The sequence below is a fragment of the Miscanthus floridulus genome, chromosome 3 (genome assembly GCF_019320115.1).
Source record: "Miscanthus floridulus cultivar M001 chromosome 3, ASM1932011v1, whole genome shotgun sequence".
Lineage (NCBI taxonomy): Eukaryota > Viridiplantae > Streptophyta > Magnoliopsida > Poales > Poaceae > Miscanthus > Miscanthus floridulus.
Genome location: NC_089582.1, coordinates 128,249,607 through 128,269,770, shown reverse-complemented (window position 1 = coordinate 128,269,770; position 20,164 = coordinate 128,249,607). Strand labels below are relative to the sequence as shown.

Genomic DNA, 20,164 nt, shown 5'->3' with positions numbered 1-20,164 from the left:
CTTCCTACTTTTGGATTTGGATAGCCATATATTTCAATACTACATATTTTTTGTTGTTGTTTGCTCTAGCGACACAACCTAAAATAGATCCCCTAAATTCATCCTGGTAGAGAATGACACGTGGGATCCATAAGTCATCCTCCTCCCTATCTCATGGCCATGGACGAACTCGACCGTCCTTGTCGGTCGCATCATGCAGGGAAGAGGAGCAGCTGGGAAGCTCCGGCCGGTGGCGGCCAGGACCAGGGAAGCCACGCCAGGGAGGGCCGCCGGCGTCAGGCACGGCTGTCGTGCCAGGCAGGGCCACCCGACGTCAGCCACAGCTGCCGGCAGGGCAGACAACGCTGGGGAGGGGAGTCGCCGCGTCAGGCATGAAACTAGTGGCGGCCAGGACCGGGGAAGCCACGCCAGGCAAGGCCTTCAATGTCTGCTGGAGCTAGTTTTTTTTTTTACCCACACTACCCAAATTGGGAGTATGGGGTCAAGTCGGGGGTATTGCGGGGGTTTCTCTTAAGGACCTACTCCCATTCCAGCATAACTTGTCTGATAGCTACCAAACGATTTTTTTCTAAGAAGTGATTCTATACTTATTTCTTGAAGTGATTATTTGAAATGAACTAGGAGTCTAGGAACTCAAGGAAGTTTCTTCTTGCTTCAATCTACACACATAATCACTTTATATGTAGAATTTATTCTAGAGAACCACTTTCTTCCCACAGAGAACTAGGAGGAGGAGGAGTTCTACCAAACAGGACCTTAAGCATCCTCCCGCTCCTCAGCACCTGGACCAAACTCTACTTCATTTTCAACAAGTGTCTGCCGCCAACACTCGCAATTGTAGTATCTCTCGCCAGCCTCTCTCTCCCTCGGTCTTTGTTTGTGTTTGACCCCCACATGACATAAGGCTTTGAACATCTTTAAACCATACTTGACTATCCTATTGATGATGTGGCAAGAACAATCCAGAGGTGCTTGAGCATTACATAAGTAGAGTTCTATCTATATACATTTTTTACAAAGACTTATTACCTTGTTTTTATTGAAAGCATATAAATTTGCACATAACAACTGGTGTTGCCAGCTTTAGATCGAGAACAAAAGAAACTTTAGCCTAACCACAAAGCAATGAAGGCTCTAGGGCTAAGTCTAAATAAAATTACATGAAACTATCGCTAGGTTCATTATCCATCTTCTTGATAAATTCTACGATCCAACTCTGTATCAGTGTCATCCTCTCTTCTAAACATCTTTGGTCAGCCTCCCTCGCTCCAAGAGGATTCACCAGCTCTGTAGAGATCCAACAATTTTGCACCAAAAATTAGCTGAGGATTCAGGATTTTTTTTTGAATAGACACCTTACTAGGAATTTTCCATAACCCCACTGTTTAGGGTATATTATACGTTGGGGCCCCCGCTAGTGTGTTCAGGGCTCAATTACACAACCTAGCGGCTTGTGAGATAATATTTAGGCTTTTAGGGCCCATTTATAGCCTCTAATGCCTTTTTTTTGTAAATATATCAGTCCCACTAGAGAAATAATAAAAATCTCTCGTCCCACCTCCCATGTAAAAAAGGGAGAGGGAGAAGGGGGCTCTGTCGATGTTTTACCACCGATAGCCTGCCACGGGGGTACCCGGGGCAGTATGTTCGGGCTTCGGCGTGTGCTGAACTCGATGGTTAATGCAAGAGACAGTCGATTTATCCTGGTTCAGGCCCTCGATCGTGGATCGAGTAATAACCCTACGTCCAGTCGGTGTTAGCCTTTGCGTTGGATTGATTGTCAAGTGTTGTGTTGTACAATTGCCCTTCTTTTTTTTGTCCAAGAGCCCTGCCCTCCTTTATATAGTCAGGAGGCCAGAGTCCTAGTCGGTTTATAATGAGAGTTACTAGTAGGATTACTGAATAGTACTATTACTAGGATTACAAGAGAAGAATCCTAGTTAGACTAGATCTTCTCTCTCCTTTGTGGGGTATCCTGTGGGTCCCGTATCGACAAGCCCCCGAGCACTTCATGGTTGAGCTCTGAAAGTCTCGTTTTGCTCTTTCAAGTCTTGATGAGTAGTAACAAACGTCATCCGAGTGCTTTCTGGAGTGAAACCTTGTAGCGCTTCTTGGGACCTTCGAGTGGTGAGTGCTTTTTTGAAGAAAAAGTACATCCACCTGGTTGTAGCCCCCGAGCCTCTTGCTATTTGGAATAAGGAGCTGGAGGATCTTGTCTTGAAGTTGAAGTTTTATCAAAAAGAACTCGAATATGGCTCGTTCCGGGTTCTTTTTGTCGTAATGTCTTGAAGTGGTCTGCGTTGAGGAAGTCTTTTGGTGACGTGCGCTTTTTCGAAGAAAAAGTGCACTCACTGAGTGTAGCCCCCGAGCCTCTTGCTATTTGGAACAAAAAGTTGGAGGGTCTTGAATCTTTATGTTGTTTGAAAATTTATGTTCTGAAGTAGTTCCTGAGAGTTGGGTTATGTCATCATCTGAGTAGTTTTGCGGCATCTTTTTGAAGCAGCCCTTTAGTCTTGGATTAAACCATCATCCGAGTAGTTTCGCAGCATGCAGCCTCCGAGCGTATATCCTTGTTGCTTTGTTCAGGAAGAACTCAGATGCGAGGTCTTGGCGTATTCTTTGATAGTCTGCTGTTGTCAGAGGTAGTTGTATGGTGGTGGTTGAGTGTAAATGCCTTTTGTTCACGGGTTGTACTGTGCTGGTATATTCTTCCGAATATGCCCGTCTTCAAGTACTGTTCTCTCTCGCCTGAGTCATCTATTATTGAGTCCTGTCTTGTGTCCTTTGTTAGGCTTATTTCATTGGTACTCCTAGTCCATGTGCGCCGCTCCTTTGATCTATAAATACTGTCCCGGAGTGCTTGTTTTCATCCATTGGACATTCTGTTTAAACCTTCGTGGTCATGAACATGGTAGTTTGTGAAGTAGAGCAGCCCCCGGGCATATTTTGTAGTTCCTTTACGTCTTGTCGTAGTTGGAGGAAGTCTTATGATAGGGATTAGAGGTAGGCTAATCCCGCGCCAGCATTGTGCCAGGATGTACGTGGCGGTAGTTGAAGGAAGTCTTGTGATGTGGGCTTCCTTCCTTCATCTGGTAGTTCTGGGTCGATCCTCGTCGCCTGTCTTGAGACTGTCCGGTGCAGATCAACACCATATCTAGTATCACATCGATCTTGGGTAGATAGATGCCCACCGGCCTCCCCTGCTCCATGTTGCCCTGCCGTGCTGCCGATTTCCGCCTTGGATGCACTGCGTCCGTCCTTTGAAGAAAACAGTGTAGCTGATGGCGGTTTGTCCTTCCGAGTAGCAATTTGGGACATGTAGTCATTCCAGAGCCTAGCCGTGTCCGTGTTCCTCTTTGCTATTTTGCTTTTCGTGGTACCGAGTTCGTTGGGTCTTGTAAGATTTGTAATCTTCTATTTTTGAAGCCGCTTGTAATGGAACGAATCTTGTCTTCTGAGTTGTCTTTTACTTTTCTGCTGTGATCCCTGTTCGTTCATGAGATTACTGAGTTCTTTCTTAAATAACCGGGTTCCTTTGTTCCTTGTGAGGTAGCCCTTTCTTTCTTCTTGGTTTGATGAGTTGTTCTTGTAGTGATCTGATAACCATGCCGTGGTCTTGGACGGATAAGTCTGAAATCTGCCCGTTGGTTTGTACCGTTGTGTGGATTTGTGCCCTCCATCGTTTTAGCTGCGTCGGTAAATGGACCGTTGCGTTCTCACACTGTGTTTTAACGGGCCTTATGGGCTATTTTTATTACTGAAAAATCTATTTAAAGACCTTTTATCTTCCTTTCCTTTGCTGCCCAGCTCTTGCCTTTAAACCCTAGCTTTCAGAAATCCGCCGTCGTCATCGTCGCTGTCACCCGAGCACCATCATCCTAGCTTCATCTTCCCTAGTGCCTTTTTGCTTCCGCTAGTTCATGGGAAAGAAGAAAACCACAAGCAAGTCCTAGGTGACCTTCGTGGACGAGGAGTCATCCCTTTCTTTGATCGAAAACCAGGAGTTCGTGGCCATGAGGGCTGCTCAGAAGATTTGGCCGGCTCCAACAACAAGCGAAGACCAGCTACGCGAGCTCATCAGCGACGGCTTGATCCAAAGCAAAGTCATCGCTGAATGGAGAGTTTCGGGCGAGCATCGGGTTCCAGCTCTAGGTCCTGGTGAGATTGTCCTCTTCGTTTCCTTTGTCCGCGCCGGACTTTGCCTTCCTGCTTCCGCCTTCCTTCATCAGTTTCTTGGTTATTTCGGGGTTAGTCTGAACCATCTAACCCCTAATGTCGTTCTCCATCTTTCTGTTTTTGTTCATCTTTGTGAAGCTTTCCTTGGAATCCCTGCTTCTCTATCTCTTTTTCACTTTTTCTTTTGTCTGAAACCTCAACCCCACTGTGAAGAAACCAGCGTTCTTGGCGGTTGTGGGATTTAGTTTCGCTAGGGTCTCAAGATTAAGTTTTTTGACTATGACCTGGTCGATTCTGTAAAAGATTGGCGTGCCAAGTGGTTTTACGCTGCCAATTTGATCCCTTCCCTTGTCGTCCACTCTGGATCTGGTCCTGTGGTGAATGACCGATGGGACAAGAAACTTGAGTCACCTGCTGAGATTTAAGTGATCCAGCCACTCCTTGATAGGATTAGTATGCTAAAACAGCAGGGTTTGACCGGGTTCGGTATTGTTTTGAGCTTTCTTCGTTGCTGGGTTCAGCCTTTGAAAGAGCGGGAGCACCTTGGCTTCGAGTATTCTAGGGCCGAGGATCCTTCACGCATGGTCCTAGCTCTTGAGCTGACCGGTGAGGAGGTACTCGAGCGTCTCCAGAAGATGCTGAAAGGAGTGAGCGTTATTCCTCCTGCTGTCTCCGAGTTCTCAGCCAACAACCCACCCCCAGCTGTGAGTTGTCTATCCCTTTGTTTGGGTACTTTATGTACTCTTGCTGCATCTATTTTTGCTTAGCTTTTCTTTGTCTCGGTGTTTTATCCTTTTTCGCAGGAGCTTGGGCAGAACTTTGTCGACCCGATCCCTCTTGATGTTCTCTCCGCCGTGGCGGAGACTGGGGATAAACTTGCTGGAACCTCTGCAACTAGTAAGTCCCAAACCTCTACAGCCCTTCTTGGGGTTTCTTCCAGATTTGTTGATGTATATGAAGAATATGTTCCTCGTCTAGTCCCTCACGGTCCTCGCAGTGTCCCAAAGAGGGGGCGAACGGATGGGTCTTCATCTGGCCTGCCTGTCTCCAAGAAGCCTCGCAAACCAAGTACTCCCTCAGGTACTCCAGTTGTTGCTAGCATGCTCTTAGGTGAGCACATTTAATACTCTTTGTTCCTTTGTTTTCCTGTTTCTCTCTTGAACCGGGTACTTTTTATTCTTTTTTCAGCAGGTGCTCTGGTTTCCTTGGCTGAGGGAGACGAGGATGATGAAGTACCCCTCATCATGCAGCGGTGAGTTGTTTTTTATATTCCTGTTGCATTGAATTTCTCTTCTTTGTCTTGACTTTTAGTCTTGAACTTTTTGAAGTAATTGAACGTCAGGTGTGAGTTCTTCTGAGGCTCTCGCGCCGACTTCTTCTGAAGCCTCGGTGTTGAGTTCTTTGGTAGCCTCGGTACCGATCTCTACCGCTCCTCTAGTGCAGAGTTCTTCCACGGCTCCAGCCCCGGCTTCTTCCGTGGCTCCGTTATCTGCTATCCTGCTCCCGTCGCCGGGTGGCGGGGACGTTTTCGCCATCGTGGTTCCCCTGCGAGGCCTTCTTTTGGCTTCACGAAGAAGAAAGTGGTTGGGTGAGTAGATTCTGGCTTTATCTTTTTGGCTTCTATCTTCCTTCTTCTGGTTCTCATTGGTGCTTTCTTTTATCAATTTTCAGTGTTTCGTCTTCTCTCGTTTCTTCATCGACTTCTTCTCAGCCTTCCACCATGCCATCAAGTTCCGAGCCTCAGGACTCACAACATACTATTGTTGAAGTTGCTGCGGGGGCTTCGGAGCTACCTGGCGAAGTTGCGGACTTGGCCGCCCTGGAGGTGACTGTAGCCATCGCGTCGGGTCCTTCTGAGGGATTGGCTCTGGCTTCCCTGGAGGTTGCTTTGGTCGTTCCTTCTTTGCCCCAGCCGGTCTCTCCTTCCCCTTCTCTTGCTTCCGATGGTCCCTCTTTTACCGGTGACGTGGTGCAACAGTTCGATGCCACCCATCGGCTATCGGAGCTGACCGTAGCCTGGGGGAGCTTGTCGACCCTTACGACTTCTTTTGGTGAAAAGCTCCAGGTAAGTTTTACTACCACTCCTCCTTTGCATGCTCATTTTTCTTCTGTCCTTACGCCTTATTTCTCTTTGTCTCTTCAGTCTTTCTCTCATGATCATTCTGGCTTCTTTTTCTCATCTGAAAATGAGAGAAAGTTGTCTTCTGAGGTGGACGCTCTGAAAGCTGATCTTGACCTCCTCCGGGCTGAGTTGGAGATAGAGCGTCAAATGCACCAAAAGGAGGAGAAGACCCTTCATGCCCGGGTAGTAGAGACGGAGAAGCAGAGGGATGCCGCGGTGGAGTCTACGAAGAATGAATGCAAAGGTGCCGTGGGTTCTGCTTGTTTCTTCTTGTATTTTGACTTCTTTTTTCGCTGACTCGTTCTTCGGTGTCTTGTCTAGTTCTCCGAGTTGAAAAGCAGAAGCTTTCGGAGAATATCGATGAAATGAAGGCTCTTGTCTGCTCTAGTCATAACAAGGCTGAGGAGGTAATTACTCATGCTGAGGAAGAACTCGCCCTTGCTAAGCTGATTAGGCGTGGAGCTGACAGAGATCTTGTGCAGGCCCAAAAAACCATTGAAGGCTTGTTTGGGAAGCTGGTGACGGCTACTGAAAATTGGAACGTTTTGTGGAAATCTTTTCGTTCAGTAGCTGATGTTCTCCGGACTCCAGCGGATGACGGGCAATCTTAGGCTTAGTTCATTCCTCGGATTCCGACTCGTTTCCAAGAGTTCGCGAAGAAGTGTGCTCAAATATGTACCAAGAATGTGCTGGCCTAGGTCCGGGTCCTTGCTCCAGAGGCACCTCTGTCCAAGATAGCAGAGGAAGCTGATAGCCAAGAATACCTTGATGCCGTTGAGAGGATGGAGCCTGAGGTCGAAGGTTTAGCCAGTAGGGTTGTAGATAGTCTAAATATTGATATTTCCCTTCCTGATGACAATGCCCGATCCAATTGACCAGCCTCTTGTAATATTACACTCCTCTTTAAATGAAGATTCTTTATTTTTGTTGATGTATTCTTTTGCCTAGGTGTGGTCGGAGTTATTTGACTTGCTGAGTACTTTGTCCCGTTTTTGTCTCTGCTCTGTAAACAACTCTATGCGTTATCCTGACGAAATCCCCCGATTTGTCGAGTACTTTTCTTTTCTTCCTCTTTTGTGATCCGTCGAGTGCTTTGTCCATGCTATGACTTGTTAGATGTAAGTCTTTGTGTTGACAACCTTTTGTCCGCGCTATGTAAAATGACTCGGCATAGAATGTTGCCTTGACAAACTTTGGCATCCGTCCACTCTATGTAAAATGACTTGACATAGAATGTTGCCTTGACGAACTTTGGCATCCGAATGCTTTCTTGAGTGGCGCTTGTGCTTTTCTGAGGAAAAAGTATTCCTATCTGGATGTAGCCCCCGAGCCTCTTGCTTTTCAGAATAAAGAGCTGGAGGGTCTTTTGAAGCTCAATTTCGGTCGACTAGTTTTAGGTGTTAGCTTTTAGCTACCCTCATCGGTGTGCTCAAGCGTCTTTTCAGCTATTTTGCTCTCGGCCGGGATGCTCAGGCATGTTTTCCGCCATTTTGCTTTTTGTTTCGGGTGTTAGCTTTTAGCTACCCTCATCGGCGGGCTCAAGCATGTTTTTAGCTATTTTGCTCTCGGCCGGGATGCTCAGGCATGTTTTCAGCCATTTTGCTTTTTGTTTCGGGTGTTAGCTTTTAGCTACCCTCATCGGCGGGCTCAAGCGTGTTTTCAGCTATTTTGCTCTCGGCCGGGATGCTCAGGCTTGTTTTCAGCCATTTTGTTTTTTATTTCGGGTGTTAGGTTTTAGCTACCCTTATCAGCGGACTCAAGTATGTTTTTAGCTATTTTGCTCTCGGCCGGGATGCTCAGGCATGTTTTCAGCCATTTTGCTTTTTGTTTCGGGTGTTAGCTTTTAGCTACCCTCATCGGCGGGCTCAAGCGTGTTTTCAGCTATTTTGCTCTTGGCCGAGATGCTCAGGCATGTTTTCAGCCATTTTGCTTTTTGTTTTGTGAAAACAACTCGTTGAAAGTCATGACAAGACATGCTGTGGATGAATATCATCTTTATTGATCATGAATATAAACTAATACATATGTTGTCGAAGAATATTGTCCTTTGTCGATTGTGAATGTTGGTCCCTTGTGGCTTGCATATCTGTTTTTCTTGAGTTGTTTTTATGCGTAGAATCTTCTTAGCTGGCTGATGTGCCATGTATTGCTGACTTCTCTTCCATCTTCGGTTGCTAACTTGTATGTGCCTGGTCCGGTGACTTTTGTGACAATGAACGGACCTTCCCATGGACTGAGCAGCTTATGTCGTCCGTCAGTCTTTTGTATCCTTCTTAGCACTAAGTCTCCGCCTTGTAATGATCGAGGATGGGTACTCTTGTTGTAGTGTCATCTTAAACCTTGTAGGTATCTGGCTGATTGGAGGGTAGCGTTTATTCTGACTTCTTCTGAGCTGTCGAGTTCTAATCTTCTTGTGTGTTTTGCTTCTCCTTCATCATATTGTTCTATCTTTGGTGATGTCCAGATCAAGTCGGCAGGCAGTACGGCCTCTGACCCGTAAACTAGAAAGAAGGGTGAGTAGCCTGTTGCTCTGCTTATTTGAGTTCGTAGCCCCCATACTACTTTCGGTAATTCTTCAATCCATTTGGACCTATAGTCCACTAGTTCTTCGTATAACCTTGGTTTTAATCTAGCTAGTATGAGTCCATTAGCCCTTTCTACTTGTCCATTGGCTTCTGGATGTGCAATAGACGCATAGTCTATACTGAAACCACAGTCTTGTACTCAGCTTTTGAATTCTGTAGCTGTGAAGGGGGAGCCTAGATCTGTGATGATTTGATTGGGCATGCCGAAGCGGTGCGTAATGTCTTGGATGAACTCGACTGCTTTGGTTGCGCTGTATTTCGCGAGTGGTTTGTATTCAATCCACTTGGTGAACTTGTCGATTGCTACAAAGATGTACTCAAAGCCGCCTTTTGCTTTCTTCAGGGGTCCTACTTGATCCAGCCCCCAGCAGGAAAAAGGCCAAGCGAGTGGGATGCAGATAAGATTATGAGCTGGTACATGGGCTTGTCTTGCAAACATTTGGCAGCCTTTGCATTTTCTGACAAGTTCTTCTACGTCTTTCAAAGCGGTTGGCCAGTAGAATCCGGTGTGAAATGCTTTGCCAACCAATGTCCTTGAAGCGGCATGATTTCCATAGCAACCTGAGTGTATTTCATCTAGGATCTCTTTGCCTTCTTCAAATGAGACACATTTTAGGAGTACTCCTGATGATGCTGCTCTTCTGTAAAGTCTATCTCCTACTAGAACGTAGTTTTTGCTTCTGTGAACAACTTGGGTGGCTTCTGCTTTATCTGCTGGCAATTTATTTTCTTTGATATAGTCGATGAAAACTTGGCTCTATGAAGTGTTGATTACCAAGATCTGAACGCCTTTAGCCTGAATTTCATGGGTTGTTTCACCAGGTTGTTTGATAGAGGGAACTGATAGCTCTTCTATGAATACGCCGGGTGGAACTTTCGCTCTGTCTGATCTGAGCTTGGCAAGGACATCTGCTGCAATGTTGGAATCGCGTAGGACGTGTAAAATTTCTAATCCTTGGAAATGTTTTTCAAGTTTCCGTATTTTAGCACAGTAAGCACCCATGTTTTCTTTGGTGCAATCCTAATCTTTGTTGACTTGGTTGATGACTACTGCTGAATCGCCGTATACGAGTAATCTCTTTATTCCGAGGGTAATTGCCACTCATAGCTCGTGGATGAGGGCTTCATATTCTGCTTCGTTATTTGTAGCTTGCCATAATATCTGAAGGACGTACTTGAGTTGTTTTCCTTTTGGAGAAATGAGGAGGACGCCTGCACCGGCTCCGCCTAGTTTGAGTGACCCATCAAAGTACATCTTCCAGTGGTCAAGGATTGTATCTGATAAAGGCTGTTGAATCTCTGTCCACTCGGCCACAAAATTGGCAAGGGCTTGAGATTTGATTACTTTCCGCAAGGTGAAATTGATGTTAAGAGCTCCGAGTTCGACTGCCCACTTTGATATGCGTCCCGTCGTATCTCTGTTGTGTAAGATGTCTTCGAGCGGGAAGTCTATCACCACTGTGATCTGGTGGCTTTCAAAATAGTGGCGAAGCTTGCGTGAAGTGATCAATAGGGCGTAGAGTAGTTTTTGTACATGTGGGTACCGTATTTTTGATTCAGATAATACTTCGCTGATGTAGTATACGGGTTGTTGTACTTTATACACGTGTTCTTCTTCTTCTCTTTCTACAACTATTGCCGTGCTGACCACGGTAGTAGTCACCGCAATGTATAGCATCATATCTTTGTCTTTCCTTGGGGGTGTGAGAATTGGTGAGGATGTGAGGTATGCCTTAAGTTTCTTGAAGGCTTCGTCGGCCTCCTTTGTCCACTCAAACTTGTCTGTCTTCTTTAGTAGTTTAAAGAAAGGTAACCCCTTTTCGCCGAGTCTTGATATGAAACGGTTGAGGGCCGCCATGCATCCTGTTAGTTTCTACACATCTTTGATACTTCTAGGTGGGCCCATTTCTGTTATAGCTCGAATTTGCTTGGTGCTGGCTTCAATCCCGCGCTGACTGACCAAAAATCCGAGTAGTTGTCCTGAAGGAACTCTGAATACACATTTATTTGGGTTCAACTTCCATCTCCATCTCTTCAAGTTTTCGAATGTTTGCTTTAAATCTTCAATCATAGTGTCTGGGTTCTTTGTTTTCACCACTATATCATCCATGTATGCCTCCACATTTTCACCGATTTGATCCCCAAGGCAAGTTTGGATAGCTCTTTGGTATGTGGCACCGGTGTTCTTTAGTCCAAATGACATGGTCTTGTAACAGTAAGCACCGAACGGAGTAATGAAAGATGTCTTGCTCTGGTCTTGTTCTTTTAATGCGATCTAGTGATACCCTAAATAGCAATCAAGAAAGGATAATAGTGCAGACCCTGCTGTTGAGTCGACTATCTGGTCAATGTGTGGTAGCCCGAACGGATCTTTTGGGTAATGTTTGTTGAGATCTGTGTAGTCGACGCACATACGCCACTCGTCCGTGTTCTTCTTCTGCACAAGGACCGGGTTTGCTAGCCAGTCTGGATGAAGGATTTCTTTAATGAATCCGACTGCCATCAGTTTTGTGATTTCCTTTTTAATCGCTGCCTTTTTGTCGGGTGAGAATCATCGTAGCCGTTGCTTTATAGTCTTGGAGCTTTCATTAACATTAATTATGTGCTCAGCCAACTCTCTTGGGACACCTAGCATGTCGGCCGGCTTCTAAGCGAAGATATCTTTGTTGTCCCGAAGAAAGTTGGTGAGCGTGAGTTCCTATTTTGCCGAGAGGTGAGCACTGATGGTTGCTATCTTGGAGGTATCGCCAGTACCCAGGTTGATCTGCTTGACGTCGACTTCTTTTGGTGGCGTGATGATGCTGGGCTTTTTAGCTGGTATTTCTAATTCTTCTTGGCTTATCTCTGCAGCAATTGTGGCTATTTCTTTTCTACTTTGGTCATCTTGTGCTCTGGCTGCAATCTGGATTGCTTGAACATCGCAGTCAAAAGCGCGTTTCAAGTCACTTTGAAGGGAAAGTACTCCATTAGGTCCTGGCATCTTGAGCAGCAAATACAGGTAATGCGGTATCGCCATGAATTTTGCTAGTGCCGGTCGTCCAAGAATTGCGTGGTATGATGACTCAAAGTCCGCCACCTCAAATTTGATGAATTCCATACGGTAGTTTGAGGGTGTTCCAAAAGTGACTGGTAGAGTAATTTGTCCGAGTGGTATGGCTGCTTTGCCGGGTACTATTCCGTAAAAAGGTGTGCTTGTTGGTGTGATCATCCCGGCGAGTTGTAGTCCCATCTTCCTTAGTGTTTCCAAAAAGATGATGTTGAGTCTGGCTCCCCCGTCGATTAGTACTTTGGTGACAGTCATACCGGCAATAGTTGGGTCTAGAACTAGTGGGTAATGGCCTGCGTTCCCTACGCAAGTCCATTGGTCTTCTCTTGAAAATTGGATTGGATATTGTGACCAATTGAGATATCTTGGTGTAGCCGGTTCTGCTGTCATGATAGTCCATAGTGCTAGTTTTTCTTGATGTTTGCTTCTACAATCTGGAGCCCCTGAGAAGATCACTGCTACCGTTCCCCTGGGTTTTTGGAATCCTTTGTCCTCATGGTTGTCTTCATCTTTTTTCTGATTGTCCTCTTTGGTGTTCTCCTTACTATCTTTTCTTGTGTATCGATCATTGAAAGTGTAACAATTTCCGATGGTGTGCCTCCCATTAGGGTGCAATGGGCAACGTATGTTTTTAATGTCATCATATCTTCTGGGTTTGGAAAACTTCTTTGATTTGTCGGCCATTGCCATGGTATTGTCTGGTCTACGTTTTCTTTCTTGATGTCTGCTATTTCGATGATTTTGCTTGTCCAGGTTGTTCTGGTTGCTTCTATCTGGAAACCTCTCTCGTGTTTTTTCTTCTGCAATAATCATCTTTTCCATTGTTCGCCTGAATTCTTCATTGTTTCTCGGATTTTCTTTGTAGAAATCTTGAAATTGCCACCTAGCCATGATTCCGTGAGAGAAAGCTTCAATTACTTCTCGTTCGGTGATGTCATGCACTTGAGCCCGTAGTTCGCCGAATCGTCGATAGTAATTTCTGAGACTTTCGCCTCCCTTTTGCTTGAGTCCTTTCAGTTCTGCATGAGTGATTGGGTGTGTAATGATTCCTGCGAAATTTTCACAAAAAGCTCTTTGCAAGTCCTCCCAATTTCTGATAGATCCTGGATTTAACTTGTCAAACCATTGGAGGGGCATAGTTTCTAGTGCCATGGGAAAGAACAGGGTTTTGATATCGTCGTCTCCTCCGGCTAGTTCAATTGATTGTGAATATATTCTGAGCCATTGCCTTGGTTCGATTTTGCCATCATACTTGGAGTGGTTAGACGGTTTGAATTTGTGAGGTAATCGTACTGATGCCAGCCTGTTCGCGAAACAGGGAAATCTGTCATGCGTTCTGGCTTCTTTGAATTCGGATTCGGCACCTTCTTCTGGCCAAGTGTTGTTTTGATGGGAATAAGTCTGCGAGGCTGTCGGGGTAGGCACCCTACTCCTTGTCTTCCTTGGTTGTTCAAATTGGTGGCCTTGATTATGTTCCTTCCTACTTTCTCCGTTATGGCTTCCACCTAGCCCAAGTCTTTCGAAAGCGGACTCCCTTTTATTTTGATCTTCTTGCCTGTGGGTTGTTGATCTAGCGGGTAGTCTCGATCGGGCTCTCTCTTCATGCATTCTTGGGATCGTCGACTGGAGCAAGTCCTGGAACTGTTCATACTTCTCTCCGTGATGTGAAGTTGCCCTGAGCTCTTCTAATGCTTCTCGAATCTTATCATAAGGCGTATTCACCATGCGTCTTTCTTCGACTTCTTGTTGTGATTTTCTTTTTTCGTATTCAGCCAAATCTGACTCGTATATGATCCAGGCTTCTCTGCGCTGCCTAGCGCGGTGTTGGTGCCCTTGCTTCAACTTGTTTTTCCTTTCTCTAGCCTATCTCTGACTCTCGGTTTCTCCATCGTAGCCCTGGGCAAAGGGTGATATGTTAGATTCTGATTCATCTGATGACCTGGCATCGGGTGCTTCTGGGGGATTTAATGGTGACTGAGGATGTCGAACCATGAGTACTTCCCGTGCGTGAGCCGTTCTGTTATTGGTGTTAGTTTTCATACTGTCAGAGTTGCTGATGACTTCAGTAGACGCCTCGATGTCGCAGATCGAGTCTCCTTCTTGGTAAGGTAGAATAGCTGTTGTTGTTGTGCCGACTAGTTGGGTTCCGCTATCTTCAGGAACAGAACCTGGCCAGTGGATGATACAGTCTTGCGATGTTATCGTTAGCACGAGACCCTCCTGGGCTCCTGTCAGTGGTATCCCAAGCATTGGATTGAAAGACCTTTTGATCTGTCCCTGATAGGATTTTGCCGTGTTGTCGAGCCCAAATGGAAAAGAACTCGACTTTTTGAAAGAACTCTAAGGGTAATCCGAGTTGTTTTGGGTTGTGCTCTGGAATCCTGCCAAAAAAGAACTCGGTTTCTTGAAAGCACTCGAATAAGACTTCACCTTAGACACGGAGCTTGAATTCGAGTCGGATGCGCGTAGCCGCAAAATCTTATTCGAATCGGATATTATGAGCTATGTGAATTTTCTGGTGAGCTGATCCGTCGTAGTTGTCGAAATAGGAAATTCTTCATGATGATCCGGATCTTTGAGGAGATGGTTTTGAAGCTTGCCGTAGTTGTCCGCCTCACAGATCCATGAGCCGAAGATGAAAGTTGATCCCACCGGGAAGATCATGTTATCGAGGTCCATCGAGCTCTTGGATGCAAAGTCGCCGAAATCCCCTACCTGGCACGCCAGCTGTCGATGTTTTACCACCGATAGCCTGCCACGGGGGTACCCGGGGCAGTATGTTCGGGCTTCGGCGTGTGCTGAACTCGACGGTTAACGCAAGAGATAGTCGATTTATCCTGGTTTAGGCCCTCGATCGTGGATCGAGTAATAACCCTACGTCCAATCGGTGTTAGCCTTTGCGTTGGATTGATTGTCAAGTGTTGTGTTGTACAATTGTCCTTCTTTTTTCGTCCAGGAGCCCTGCCCTCCTTTATATAGTCAGGAGGCCAGAGTCCTAGTTGGTTTATAATGAGAGTTACTAGTAGGATTACTGAATAGTACTACTACTAGGATTACAAGGGAAGAATCCTAGTTAGACTAGATCTTCTCTCTCCTTTGTGGGGTATCCTGTGGGTCTCGTATCGACAGGCTCTACCTGGATTCATTTTGTCACACTCTCCCTTTCACTCTCCGATCTTCTCTCATGTTGGTGCCCCGCATCAATACTGGCGCCCATCGTGTCACAATAATTTTTTCTGAGAGATGAAACGTGCGAGAAGGATAGAGACAAACGCCCTGTTCGTTTGGACTTGTTTGACTGATAAGCATGACTAAAAGTATTATTGACTGATTTGGTGTGAGAGAAAAATATTGTTCATTGACTGATAAATCATGGCTTATAAGCCAAACACAACCAAAGAACATGCTGAAAAGATTTTCTAAAAAGATTTTCTAACGCGTCATTCTTTGAACTTCATGTTCGGCCAATAGCGCACTATTTAGGATGGAGCTTTTCAGTCATTACCTGGACTGTTGTGCTACTTCGGCACTTGTGCGTGGGATGCCCCCCTGCAGCTGTGGTCGAATAGTTTCTAGGTGAAAACTATTCCCAACATCTTGCTTCAGGCTGGTGTCGGTGGCTTTGGAGGCGTCGCCGAACTTTCTATTCGCCGCACGAGTCGCTGGGGTGGTTCTGTGACAAAAGTCCTCGTGTGCTCCTTCCAATAATGTTGGCGTGATGTCATCCTTTTCTTGGAGGCTACGTTGGAGCACTTCTGGTGTCGTCCTGCTTTTCTCACTAGAGTCGCTCCTTGCTATGTTGTGACTGTGTGTGCTTCAACTTACTATTCACGTTGGTCTGTCCAACCCTGGTATTTGGTGTTGTTACCGATGCTTGGTTCTTCGTAGCGGATACTTGGTAGCTTGTGCTCTCTTTGATGGATGCTTTGTCGTCACTGCTACTATGGTGGATACTTTACCGCCGACGTCGCTTCGGTCTCCCATCTCAGGTAGATACTTTGCTGTTGAGTGCGTGATGGCCCCCTTCTTGCGAATACTTTGTCGCTGCTTTAGTCCCTTGCAGATACTTTGTTGCTCCATGTCGTCTTTGGCGAATGCTTTGCCACTGTGCTACCAAATGCTTGTCTTGTCTACTCTCCGTGGATGCTTTTCCACCACTGCTTCATCGCCTTTGTTGGCAACCTTGCGTTGATGTAATTTCCCTTTTGCAGGCACAGTCGATTAGGTTTGAGGTAGAGGATCCTCTTCTTACCTCCTTTTCTTTCTCTTGTTGTATTGGGTAATTTCGTTAGGTTGCTTGGGCACCTTCTTGGTGGTGATTTGTAACTCTACGCTACGAGGGTTTTATCATTATAACTCATTTCCTCTTAATGAAAAATGTGCTCTGGCACGATCAAGAAAAAACAGCTTGCCTTAGACCGAGGAAACAAAGAGGTAACGATACTAGCTTTTCAGAGTTACTAATTTTGGCTTGCCCAAGAGGTCAAATACTAATAAAGGTTCTGGATAGCATTTAGAGATTACAACATAAAACTAAACAAAAATACCTATATGCCCATTTACAAATTAGTCACCATTGCCATTTTGAATTAACCCCGCAAAATACCCATCTACCTATCTATAAACTAACACCCTTTAAAAGATAAGTCAGAAATACCTCCATACATGTTTCTTTATCTACATATATACCACATATACCACTAAAAAGTGAAGTAAGAGAAATAAGATAGCGCAATTTAGTTAATGCGTAAGTCATTGCTGACAATGCCCTTTTAAGATTTCAATGTTACGATTCATATATCATATCATGTAAAACAGAGTTAGTTGTGCATAGCTTGAAATGTGTAGCTCAATTGTTGTATTAGGACGGCAACAATGAAAGTCGCAACCACACAGTTTATGATGGAGCGTGACGTCCATACCTAAATGAAAATCTATTTAATTGAAAAAAACAAGAATAAATGCAAGTTGAGTTACATAAATAGTAGACCAGAATGACGACAATAAAGCCCAAACAAAAGAATGTAATTATGGTAAGTCTAGATTGGAGGAATTGGTTGGGCCTATATATGAAGGAGACTCCTCAACGATGTCCCCATGTCCAAAAAAAAATTACAACTCAGTAGTTCGGCAAAGCGATGTTAAGTGCAATGGACACAACAAATGCGACCGAGATGAGCACAGCAAACATTGGGCGCATGAGATTTTTGAACAGAAAGCTCGTGATGAAAAGCCAGAACAACTCTTCCAAGCTCGCGGGACGGCGGTGCACATTGGTGAGCCCTCTCCATCCGGCTCGTCGCCAGATCGCTTTCCCCAGGTAGAAGGGCGCCCAGATGCCCGGGAAGCAGAGGAGCACCGCGGCCAGCGCGAGCACGTACACCAGGGTTACCAGCCACCGGTTGGCCTCGCCGAGAACGGCGTGGGTCCCGAACGCGAACGCGGCGACCATGAGCTGCGCGCCGGGCGGCAGGAGCCCGGAAGCCGACCACTGGTAGAAGCGGCGCTGGCCTCGGGGGACCTGCCCGGCGCCGCCGTAGACGAGGAAGGATGTGGACACGATGGAGCAGAGGAACGCCATGGTGTCCGACGCCACGAACGCCCGGAACGCGAACCGCCTGGCCAGCACGGCCGTGCCCGCACGCGGGTGGTCGTCCGCGACGTAGCCCCCCGGCACGGTGAACGCGGCCGCGAACGTGACGGTGGCGATCAGCACGGACGCGATCGTTGCGGTCGCCGTGATACCGTCGATGTCCTTGGGGTCCTCGTCCATAGCCGGCGTCGTGGTGTTACTCATCCTGCTGTGCAGATGAACATGGTCCCCTAGGGTGACCGGTGCTCTTGTCCAGTACAAACAGTTCTTCGCTACGGCTCGAGGATTCTGTACACCAAACAAGACGATCAGATGATCAATGGAGTCATGGAGACTGGCGAGTCGTAACATTTAGTTCTGGAAAGTGGAAGAAAAAATAGTGTCATTATTACCAGGAAATAGTGTAAACCAGGCTCCAGATGACTGTAAGCAAGATCTGCAGGCGTTAGACCATCCTTGTTGGCAATGCCTATTTCCACACTCATATTTCGCAACAGCGTACTGACGATCCGCGGAAACCCGTATTTTACAGCCAAATGGAGTGGCGTGTTCCCTTCATAATCCGTTGCGTTCAACAGCATAGCAAAGGTGTCATTCTGGCAGATGTGCTGGACCACCCTGTCCTGATTATGCTCAACTAAAATTTCTTCCTTGGTCATCGACCAATTCGTAGTAGTCGGGGCATTTCTTCACGAGCTCATCAAGGATCCGTGTGCTCCCCGCGATGGCAGCAGCGTGCACCGGAAATGAGCCATGGCTGTCGGAAATGCGAGCTTGGTCTATGGATGTATGGACTTCGAGGAACAGCTCAACAACATCCAGATGTCCATGCAGTATTGCGAAATGAAGAGGGGTTCTCCCTGACGAATCAGCTCTGGTAAGCAGAGTTGGACCAACCGGCTCCCAGTTCAGTATTTCTTGAGCCATATCTGGTTGAGGATTGGCAATTTGTCACCAATTGACGGATCAGAAATTGCAATTTCCACAATGTTGGAGACGAACTTGTTTGAAATAAACAAAAGAAAAAAAAGAAAATGCAAATAGCCAAATACTGAGTCCAAAATTTGTAGAAGTAAACAGTCAGTTAAACTGGAACTTCGAATTCTATCTGTACCCAGTTTTCAGTCTGGAAAGTGAAAAAAAAATAGTGTCATTATTACCAGGAAATAGTGTAAACCAGGCTCCAGATGACTGTAAGCAAGATCTGCAGGCGTTAGACCATCCACGTTGGTAATGCCTACCTCCACGCTCATGGTCTGCAGCAGAAAACTGACCATCCTTGGATGGCCATACTTGACGGCTAGATGGAGCGGGGTGTTTCCTTCGTAATCCATGGCATTCAGCAGGATAGCAAACATGCCATCTCGGCAAATGAATCGAACCACAACTTCCTGATTATGCTCAATAGCATAGTGCAGGAAATTTCTTCGTCGGCGATCTACCAATTCTGCATAGTCAGGGCATCTCTCTACAAGCTCAACGATGTTCCTAACGTTCCCCATCATGGCGGCGACATGCACTGGAAACAAACCTTCGTTGTCGGAGACACGCGCTAGTGAAACTTCTACACTTAGCTCTTCTTGGGATGCATGCGTATCCACTCAATCCACGTGTGTTGGAGTGAAATGAAATGAAATTTAGTTTAATTCCACTCCAATCCACTTCAACACATATGGATTAAGATGAATACATACGCATCAAACAAGGCCTCGGGAGCAGCGAGACGACGTCATGTTGTCTGTGTGACAGCAGCGTATAATGGAGAGGAGTTTTCCCCGATGAATCAGCTCTGGGCAGCAATGCCAGACCCTGCTCTGATTCCAGGATTCCTAACGAGATTGCCAGTTGGTCGTCACCATGCGTGCTACGGGAAAGGGACTGCAGAATTGCTACGGGGATGTGCATCCAGCAAGTACCTTTGCTTTTGGACGCCGCGACATGCAAAGCAGTCCGTCCCTCGGGTCCTGCAAACGATGCCAGCGACGGTGTCCCATCAGGCGCCGGACGAAGCAGCGCGCGGACCATCTCCGCGGAGCCGGTCATCGCCGCCAGATACAGCGGCGAGACGCCGTCGTCCGTCGTCACTGCGGCCAGCTCGGGCGCCTCCGTTGCCAGCAGGACCACTGTCCCCGCGTGGCCGTTCCGGACGGACTCGTACAGCGCCGTGGCGCCCAGCCCGTTCCTCGCCCGCAACGCGTCGGCGTTTGCTCCGCCCGCGCGCATCGCCGACAGGAGGCAGGCCGCCACCTCCCGGTGCCCGGCCTTCGCCGCGCGGTGCAGCGGCGTGTCGAGGCCCCCGTCGCGTGTGGCGAGGAGCGAGGGCGCCAGCTCGCAGACGCGCCTCGCGAGCCCCGCGTGCCCGCGGCTGGCGACCAGGTGGAGCGCCGTGCTCCCGCTGCCCGTCACGCCGAGGAGTGGCGCCTCTGCTCCAGTCGTCGCCGCGCCCAGCTGGTTTATCGCCACTCCGCCGTCCGTTCGCGAGCGGCCATCCCTTTGGCGGGCCAATAGCTCCTCCACGCGGGCCTCGTCGCCCGAGGTCAGCGCGCGTAACAGTTCAGAGTCGAGGTCGTGCTGAGATCCCGCCATGATTGGATCTGAAGTTTGCCCTGCAACGTTGGGCAAAGACCTGTCAATTGTGTGCC

General features: G+C 47.0%; 1 pseudogene; it reads right to left on the bottom strand.

The window, feature by feature from the left end:
* Positions 1–16,931: 16,931 nt before the first annotated feature.
* Positions 16,932–20,164, bottom strand: LOC136546882 (protein ACCELERATED CELL DEATH 6-like; annotated as a pseudogene).